Source organism: Solanum pennellii, chromosome 8, assembly GCF_001406875.1.
Source record: "Solanum pennellii chromosome 8, SPENNV200".
In the NCBI taxonomy this organism is placed as follows: Eukaryota; Viridiplantae; Streptophyta; class Magnoliopsida; order Solanales; family Solanaceae; genus Solanum; species Solanum pennellii.
The window spans coordinates 48,149,989-48,159,147 of NC_028644.1; the positions used below are offsets into that span (position 1 = coordinate 48,149,989).

General features: G+C 35.9%; 1 pseudogene; it reads left to right on the forward strand.

The window, feature by feature from the left end:
- Nucleotides 1-4,534: 4,534 nt before the first annotated feature.
- LOC107027667 lies at nucleotides 4,535-5,929 on the forward strand (annotated as a pseudogene).
- The last annotated feature ends 3,230 nt before the right edge of the window (nucleotides 5,930-9,159 follow it).

Below are 9,159 nucleotides of genomic sequence, written 5' to 3' on the forward strand. Positions count from 1 at the left end.
CCATTTTCTATTAGGTGTAACTCTCGCAACTTTTAGTGAAAAGATTGTGACTCATTATAGCACTCTGATGTCGGATCAGTTTATGGCTACTCATTTCTAAACTTCTCTGAAATACGAGTCCAAATCCTGTTCCCCTTGCCCCTAAAAAGCAGCATCACATATACAAATTCAAGTGGATGCCATGTTAGTTCGTTTATTTTAGGTACTAGGAGTTATTTTTTCTTGTTATATAGACTTATTTGTCAGTTAAAATTAGAGAATATAGAAAAATTACAGTGCTACAGAAACTATTTTACCATCATTTTTCATAGATATATTGAACTGAGTTTTAGTTGGAGCTACATGGGCAATCAATAGTTGACTTGGACTTGCATTTTTTTTTTCTTGGTTTTAAACCATTTCAGATCTGTGGATGTCTTGATTCAATGTTGGTTGGCAAATATCAAAACCGAGCTGTTTCCAAAGTACTAATGTCTCCACCCAACCAGGCCTTCTCTTAAGTTGTTTCTAAATACTTTGTAACCAACTGGCCTACTTCATTAGTTGTAACAATCTTTTTAAATGGGAACCACACTTGTGGGTTGAACAAATGATCTAAGCCAAAGGAGACTGACTGAATGGTCTCTTTCAAACTAATAAAGTTGTCTTTTGGTTTGACAGGGTGTATTAAGAATATTTTTTTTTAGGGGAGGACTTTCTTGATCGTCTCATTTAGGTTAAGATGTAACTGAAGTCTCTCTCTCGAGCCTCCCGTCGTACTAATGTCTATATTCTGTTCTAGGAATAAGGTAGATTTCTTTTCTGGTATGTGGAGTTCTCTGTCGTTGTTACAACATGTTGAGAGTAGTAGAGTGTATTAGTAATGCTTGTATTGATTATACTTGCATTAATTATGAAGAAATAATTTATTATGCATTATTTGGTTTGGTATATTTAAAATATTTTTTTTTAAAAAAATACTTATTTACAAAGATATTCTCAAACCACAAATATGGTTGAAAAGATGTAAAAATGATTTTGAGGGACAATTGAGTCTTTCCTTAATCATATGCTAATGCATGCATTAAAACCTTTACATTACCGATACATGAAAATATATGGTATTAGTAATACATGCCTTAATACACAGTAGAGTGTGTATAGGCTAAAAAATGTACTAAACAAGATACTACTTTACACAAAGCTAATACATATATTATTTTTCGAGTCTGGAGTCTAAAGGACAAAAAAAATTATCAAAGTTTCAAAAGGGCACATCAAATATTTTTAACCAAAAGGGAATAATCGATCTTGACGGAGTGATTCTCTTCTGACAAATATTTGATGCCATTACTCTGTTAAAAAAATATTTAAATCGCTGATCCACCAGCGATTTTGTCCATTCCCCCCCCCCTTTTTTTTAAGAACATCGACGCCCCAACATTTTTAACTAAATTTGGTTTTTCTTTTTTAAAATAAAATCACTGCTATGACAACGTTTTTCCAAAGATTCTTTAGTTTTGAGAAATAAACTGAAACAGATGCAGTCCCTTAAGTTAGAGTATCAATTTCTTTACGTAAGCAGAAAATTCTTTACAAATCAGTTTTACTAAACCTTTCAAGCAAGTCTTCCTACACCATTTGAGCACAATTAGAATACATTGTACAACTTATACGACTTTTGAAAACTGAATTCATAATCGAAGAAAGCACAATAGTATTTGCCCTTCTTCATAGAGTATAAAGACTTTATGAGAAACTTTCTTTCTTGCATGTACCATTTATTATTCCTGATTTTGTTTCTCCTTAATTGAGAAACTCTCATAGATCTAAACCAGACAGGATAAATGAGATGATTTTAATTCCACTCTCATCGTATGGTGAGAAGAACAACGAATGTTGATAATCCACTTCAGTAGCTTGATTTCTAGAGTTTCAAGCACTTCGCTCCACTGGAATATACTGTAACATCTTGTAATTTGAAATAGTTAGGAAGAAGCTAAGAACTGAAAATAATCATTTTTGGAAAGAATTAAAATCTGAAAATTTACTTAAGTTAGGAAAAAAATGAGTTTTTGGTGAACTTCAAATGATCATAACTTCTAGCTCAGGAAGAGTTAGGAGTACTCCAAGATATGGTAGGAAAGCTCTTGGAATAATCTTTCCAACGTCGCTGAGTTTGCACAATTTTGAATTTGTATGAGTGAGTTATGACCTTTGGAGGTTGGGATGTTGGAATAAGAAAAGTCCAATCTGAATTTTTGAAGGGTAGTTTGGTCTTTTCCTTACCCTTTTTTTAAATTCGTTTATGGTAATTAGTTAAGGGCATAAAGTGAACTTAGTAAGCTTACGCTTTTGGAAAAAGATTTAGGGTTTTTAGAGAAGAGCAAAGAAGAGAAAGGAGAAGAACGTTCAAGATTCGTCAAAATCGTCGAGTTTAGCTTGTGGATTTTTCGAGGTGATCCCTACAAGGTATGTGAGATCACATAGCGTTGAGGTAGTTCACCCACGTGCTAATCATGATTTATTTCAGCGAATTTAAGTTCTTGAAATCTTAGAAATTAAGTTCTTGATGGGTTTGTTGAACTTCTATTAAATTCTTGATTCGTTGAAATTGTTGACGATTTGTTTGTCTGAACCCATGATTTTAGGTTTGATTTTGAGTAGAATCTGATGTACTTTGAACATATAATCGATTCTAAGTGTTTGGAGAAAGAACACATGGAGTTTTGAGGGTTTATAGAGCTTGAAAATGAAGGATAAAATTCGTCAGTCGAAATTTAGCAGTGCCTCAGCATCGCCAGAGCTAGTTCCCAGATTTGGAAAAAATGATTCGTGGAGCGGTCACGAACCGTTTTGCCTCAAAATTTAAACCCGAAACCAAAATTTAAATGATTATCCGCATCACGAATGCACCCTCACAAATTTTTTAATCCATAATTCAATTCTAGAAAAGTTAAAAGTCAAGTCAAGAAGTTTAGAGTTAAGTCAAGGAATCAAGAGTTACGTCAAGATAAGTTCTTGTAGTTTTCAAAAAGTCTTTCACAAATGTTTTAACTTTGTTTTAAGACTTAAGTTTCAAGTTAAGCAAAGAGTTCAAAGTTGAAGTTCATTCCTTCAGAGAAGTATATGAGAACTAAGTATTTCCAAAAAGTTTAAAATGATTTTTTCACATTTAAATAAGAACGGAAACTGAGATTTTCATAGAGCCTTTGAGATAGTTTTCAGAAAAGAGTATATACTTTCATAATAAAGCAAGAGGAGAAACTTTGATTTTCAAGGTAGACTTTGATCTAAGTTTTTGAGCACTAATCTCAAATCACAGAAAGGAGTATGTTTTTAAAACATGAGGTCTAATATAATATTTTGAGAGTAGTATTCATCACCGATATGAGGAAGAGTTCAGACAACTCACAACCTACATAAACCATGTAGCCATCATTTGAAAGAAAATGGTCATACTTTTTAGATGATTCATTTAGTTCTTTTTAGCATAGACAAGTGGATCCATTTAGTAGTTTAGGTTCTATAATCATGGCAAGGTATAAGATGACCCAGGCAGCGTGAGACAAAACATTGTATCATCAATATAGCTCTTAAGTGATGGTTGTCGATTAGAGAAACTAATACAGAAGTAATTATATTCTTATATACACAATTTATTTTTATTTTTACATACATCTTAGAGTTATATTGTATCTTTGCATACATACAGAGTTGACATCATGTTTTAAACAACTTTGTTTTTATATTGCATTTGTTTTAAATTGCTTTATATTGAAATGTTTTCAGTTATGTTGAGTTCGTTTGAGCTAGGTAAGTTCTTAAGACTCTTTCAACCCTACGTTGTGTTCAGCATTCCAACTAGCATACTCGTACATTCAATTTACTTATGTCAGTTGGCCTGCATCGTATTATGATGTAGACGCAGGTAACTAGGATCGGCATCCAGCGCATCGTTGATCCAGTGAGCACCCCAGATTCTGTTGGTGAGCCTCCTTGCGTTTTAGAGGACTCCGTTTATTTCTTTCAGTTCTTTTCAGTATTTTATTTGTTAGGATGGTAGGGGTCCCGTCCCGACATCCATCTCAGTTGTTTTAGAGGCTTCATAGACAGTCAGATGTTAGTTCTTTAGTCATTTCATTTTCATGATCTTATGTTAAGAATTGACTTGCCATTTTGACCATGTTGATTGTTTGACTATTTAAGCATTCTCAGTATTTTATTATTCAAGTGAGTATAGTTCTTTTGATCATAATAAATATGCATATAGTCTTCCTCTTAGTAAGTAAGCCAGGACAAGGGTTCGCTTGGAGCCATCAATGGTTCTTGAGTGCCAGTCCCGCCCAGGGTATAGGCTCGGCGTGACAATCTTGATACTCTATGAATTTGTGTCTATAGTGTCTTAGTTATCGATGTGAAGCGCGCCACATCTATAATTAGGTGACTGCAACAATTAGAAAATTTATCACTTCTCACACTCATTTCGTGCGTTAGTGTTTGATCTCTAAAAAGTTTCCATCTAATTCGTGTTTGCACGTGTTTTCAGATAATCATGCCTCCACGAAGAGCAGTCAAAGGTCGTCCATCTAATAGAAATATTGAATCACATGAACAAGGGGTACCCAATGCATCCGAAGTGCAACCCCAAGGAGAGGTCACCAATGCTAAATTCCGTTAGGCTATCCGGATGTTGAGTCAAGTTGTGACCAATCAAGATGAGCAGCAGACAGGTAATCGACAGGAAGCAGTTGACATTTCAAGGATCCACGAGTTCTTGAGAATGAACCCTCCAAGTTTCACAGGTTCGAGCACTACATAAGATTAAGAGAATTTCATTGAAGAACTGAAGAAGGTATTTGAGGTTATGCATGTTGCTGATACAGACGAGTTGAACTAGTTACATATCAATTGAAGAGTTTTGCTAGGAATTGGTTTGATCAGTGGAAAGAAAGTAGAGATGAGGATACACCACCTGCGAGTTGGGCTTGTTTTGAGGAGGCTTTCTTGGGATGTTTCTTTCACTGAGAACTGAAAGAGGCTAAGGTACGAGAGTTCTTCACATTGAAGCAAGATTCTATGAGTGTTCATGAGTACGAACTGAATTTCACCCAACTATCCTGTTATGCTCTGGAGATAATTGCTGACATAATGAGTAGAATGAAATTATTTGTTGTTGGGTTATCTCATATGTAGAGCAAGGAAGGAAGGGCTGCAATGCTAATAGTTGACATGGATATCTCAAGGTTGATGGTCTATATGCAACAGGTTGAGGAAGAGAAGCTAATGGATAGGGAGGAGTTTAAGAACAAGAGAGCTAAAATAGGGAACGAGTCTTTATAATAGAATAGTAATGCCAACTGGTCATTTTTCCAGAAGAAACAGAAGGGACTTGCTCCATCATCTTCTAGTGCACCAACACCTAAGAACAAAGGTGAGTACACTAATCTGAACTTAACCTGCTTATTCTCAGGGGAGCATAGCACAAGGGGGTGGTAAGCCTCCTCCATGCGCCAAGTGTGGTAGGAACCATTCAGGTACTTATCGTGAGGGCTCCACTAGTTGTTTCAAGTGTGTTCAAAATGGGCATTTCATGCGAAAGTGTCCAAAGAACAAGAAGGGAAATGGTAATGGGGGCAATACAACCCAGTCTTCTTCAGTTGCTCCATTAAACAGAGCTGCACCTAAAGGTACTACTTCTAGTAATGGTGGAGGAACAAACCACTTATATGTTATCAACAGTCGCCAAGAGGATTCTCCAGATACTGTTACTGGTATGATCCAAGTCTTTGACCTTACTATTTATGCTTTGCTAGATCCAGAAGCGAGTTTATATTTTGTAACTACATATGTTGCTATGAATGTTGATGTTATTCCTGAGCAACTTAGTGAGTCATTCAATGTTTCTACACCTGTTGGTGAGTATATTCTAGCAGATACTCTATCGTGATTGTCCTATTTCTGTCAATCACAAGAGTACCATGGTCGATTTAATTGAGTTAGACATGGTACATTTTGATGTCATTCTTGGTATGGACTGGCTTCATGCCTGTTATGCCTCAGTTAATAGTAGAACTCGATTTGTCAAGTTTCAGTTTCCAAATGAGTCAGTCTTAGAGTGGAAAATATTTGTGCAGTGCCCAAGGATCATTTCATTTTGTACCTTAAGGCAAGAAAGTTTGTTTCTAAGGGGTGCGTCTATCACTTAGTCCAAGATCTAGTAGGAGTCCCTTTTCAGAGAGAGAGAGAGATTTCGATATAGATGTCCTCCCAGATACTCTTCCTATATCTATTCCTTCATATAAAATGGCACCATCAGAGTTGAAAGAGTTGAAGGAGCAGTTGAAAGATCTCTTAGATAAGGGTTTTATTCGATCAAGTATCTCACCTTGGGCGCTCCGATCTTATTTGTGAGAAAGAAGGATGGTTCACTTAGAATGTGTATAGATTACCGTCAGTTGAACAAGGATACCATCAAGAAAAAATATCATCCTCCAAGAATTGATGATATTTTTGATCAACTTCAGGGTGCCACCTATTTTTCGAAAATTGACCTCAGGTCTGGCTACCATTAGTTAAGAGTGAGGTAATGTGATATTCCAAATACAACTTTCAGAAGATGATATGGTCATTATAAGTTTTCGGTCATATCCTTTTGTTTGAATGATACACTTGCAGCATTCATAGACATCATGAATAGAGTTTCAAACCTTATTTATATATGTTTGTTATCGTCTTCATTTACGACATACTATTCTATTCAAGGAATGAAGAAGATCATGCTAGTCATCTCATAATAGTTTTTCAAACTTTTAAATATAAGGAGTTATATGTTAAGTTCTCTAAATGTGATTTTTGGCTTGAGTCTGTGGCGTTCTTGGGCCACATAGTTTTTCGTGATAGAATTAGAGTTGATACCCAAAAGATACAGGCAATGTAGAATTGACCTAGACCCACATCTCCAACTTGTATTAGGATTTTCTTGGGTTTGGCTGGCTATTATAGAAGGTTTGTAAAGGGATAATCGTCTATTTCATCCCCTTTGACTAAGTTAAATCAGAAAATAGTGAAGTTTCAATGGTCTGAAGCTTGTGACAAAAACTTTCAGGAATTGAAAAAGAAGTTGACTACTACCTTAGTTTTGACCTGACCAAAAGGTACACAAGGCTTTGTTGTCTATTGTGATGCGTCTAGAGTTGATTTGGGTTGTGTATCAATGCAAAATGACAAAGTCATAGTTTATGCCTCCAGACAGTTGAAAGTTTATGAGAGGAACTACCCAACCCATGATCTAGAGTTGGCTACCATACTTTCTGCTTTGAAAATGCGACGCCATTATCTTTATGGTGTGCATGTAGATGTGTTCAGCGATCACAAGATCTTTTAATATGTGTTTACTCAGAAGAGGTTAATATTAGATAAAAGAGGTGGTTAGACATGAGTATTCTTTACCACCCAGGTAAGGCTAATATGGTTGTTGATGCTTTAAGCAGGTTGTCTATGGGTAGTACTGTGCATGTTGAAGAAGAAAAAAGAGAGAGTTAGCGAAACATGTGCATAAACTTTCACGCTTGAGAGTCCGACTATTGGATTCCACAGAAGGATAAGTAGTGGTGATAAATGGGGATGAATCATCATTAGTGTTAGATATAAAAGAGAAGCAAGACCAAGACCCCACTTTTTTCTTGAATTGAAGACAAATGTTCATAAGCTAGAGTATTAACTTTTGAACAAAAGGGAGATGATGTATTGAGGTATCAAGGTAGATTGTGTGTACCAATGGTGGATAGACTCTAAGAAAGGATCATGGAGGAAGCCCATATCTCCAGGTATTCCATTCATTTGAGTTCCACAAAGATGTATCATGATTTGAGAGAAGTATATTGGTGGAATAGTATGAAAAAGGGAACTGCAGAATCTGTTGCTAAGTGTCCAAATTGCCAACAAGTTAAAGTAAGCACCAAAGTCCCAGTGGTTTGACTCAGAATATAGACTTCTGGAAGGAAAGTGGGAGATGATTAATATGGATTTCATCATAGGTTTGCCATGTTCTCGTAGGCAATATGATTCTATTTTAGTGATTGTCGATAAAATGACAATATCATCCCATTTTCTGCCGATAAACACGACCCATTCAACAAAATATTATGCCTGGTTATATATTCAGAAGACGATAAGACTTCATGGAGTCATAGTCTCCATTATTTCAGATAGGGGTGCACAATTTACTGCACAGTTCTAGAAATCTTTTTCAGAAAAGCTTCTGCTCAAAGGTGAACTTAAGTTCCGCCTTTCATCCTCAGACATATGGGCAAACAGAGTGCACTATTCAGACTTGGATGATATGTTGAGAGTGTGCATGATCGATTTCAAAGGTAATTGGGATGATCACCTACCCCTTATTGAATTCACTTACAATTATAGTTACTACTTGAGCATCCAAATGGCTCCTTATGAAGCTCTTTACGTGAGAAGATGCAGATCTCCTATTAGACGGCTTGACGTTGGTAAAGTTGGGTATATACGACTAGATTTAGTTCGTCAAGCTAGTGAGAAGATGAAAGTGATTCAAGAGAGGTTAAAAACGACACAAATTCTTCATAATTCCTACATTGATGTTAGGAGAAGAGAGTTAGAGTTTGAATTTAATGATTGGGTATACTTAAAAGTTTCACAATGAAGGGCGTTATGAAGTTTAGTAAGAAGGGGAAACTTAGTCCCCGGTATATCGTCCCTTATCGAATAGCTAAGAAGATTGACAATGTAGCTTATGAATTAGATCTACCACAAGACTTAGCAGCGGTTCATTCGGTATTTCATGTCTCCATGTTGAAGAAGTGTATGGGTGATCCTTTATTGATTATACCAACTGAAAATATTGGGATCAAGGATAACTTATCTTATGAAGAGATTTTGGTTCAAATTCTAGATCGTCATGTTCGCAAGTTAAAGACAAAAAAGGTAGGTCAGTCAAAGTTTCTTAGAGGAATCAATTCGTTGAGGAAGCTACTTGGGAAACTGGGGAGGATATGAAGAAGATATATCCACATCTCTTCGAATCCAGAAAAATTCTAGTTAAGGTATTAATTTTCTTCTTAGTGCCCTTTAATTATGAGTTGGCATGTTGTATTTACATTGCTTGTTGGGTGTGAAACGAATGGTTACATATTACACCCTTCG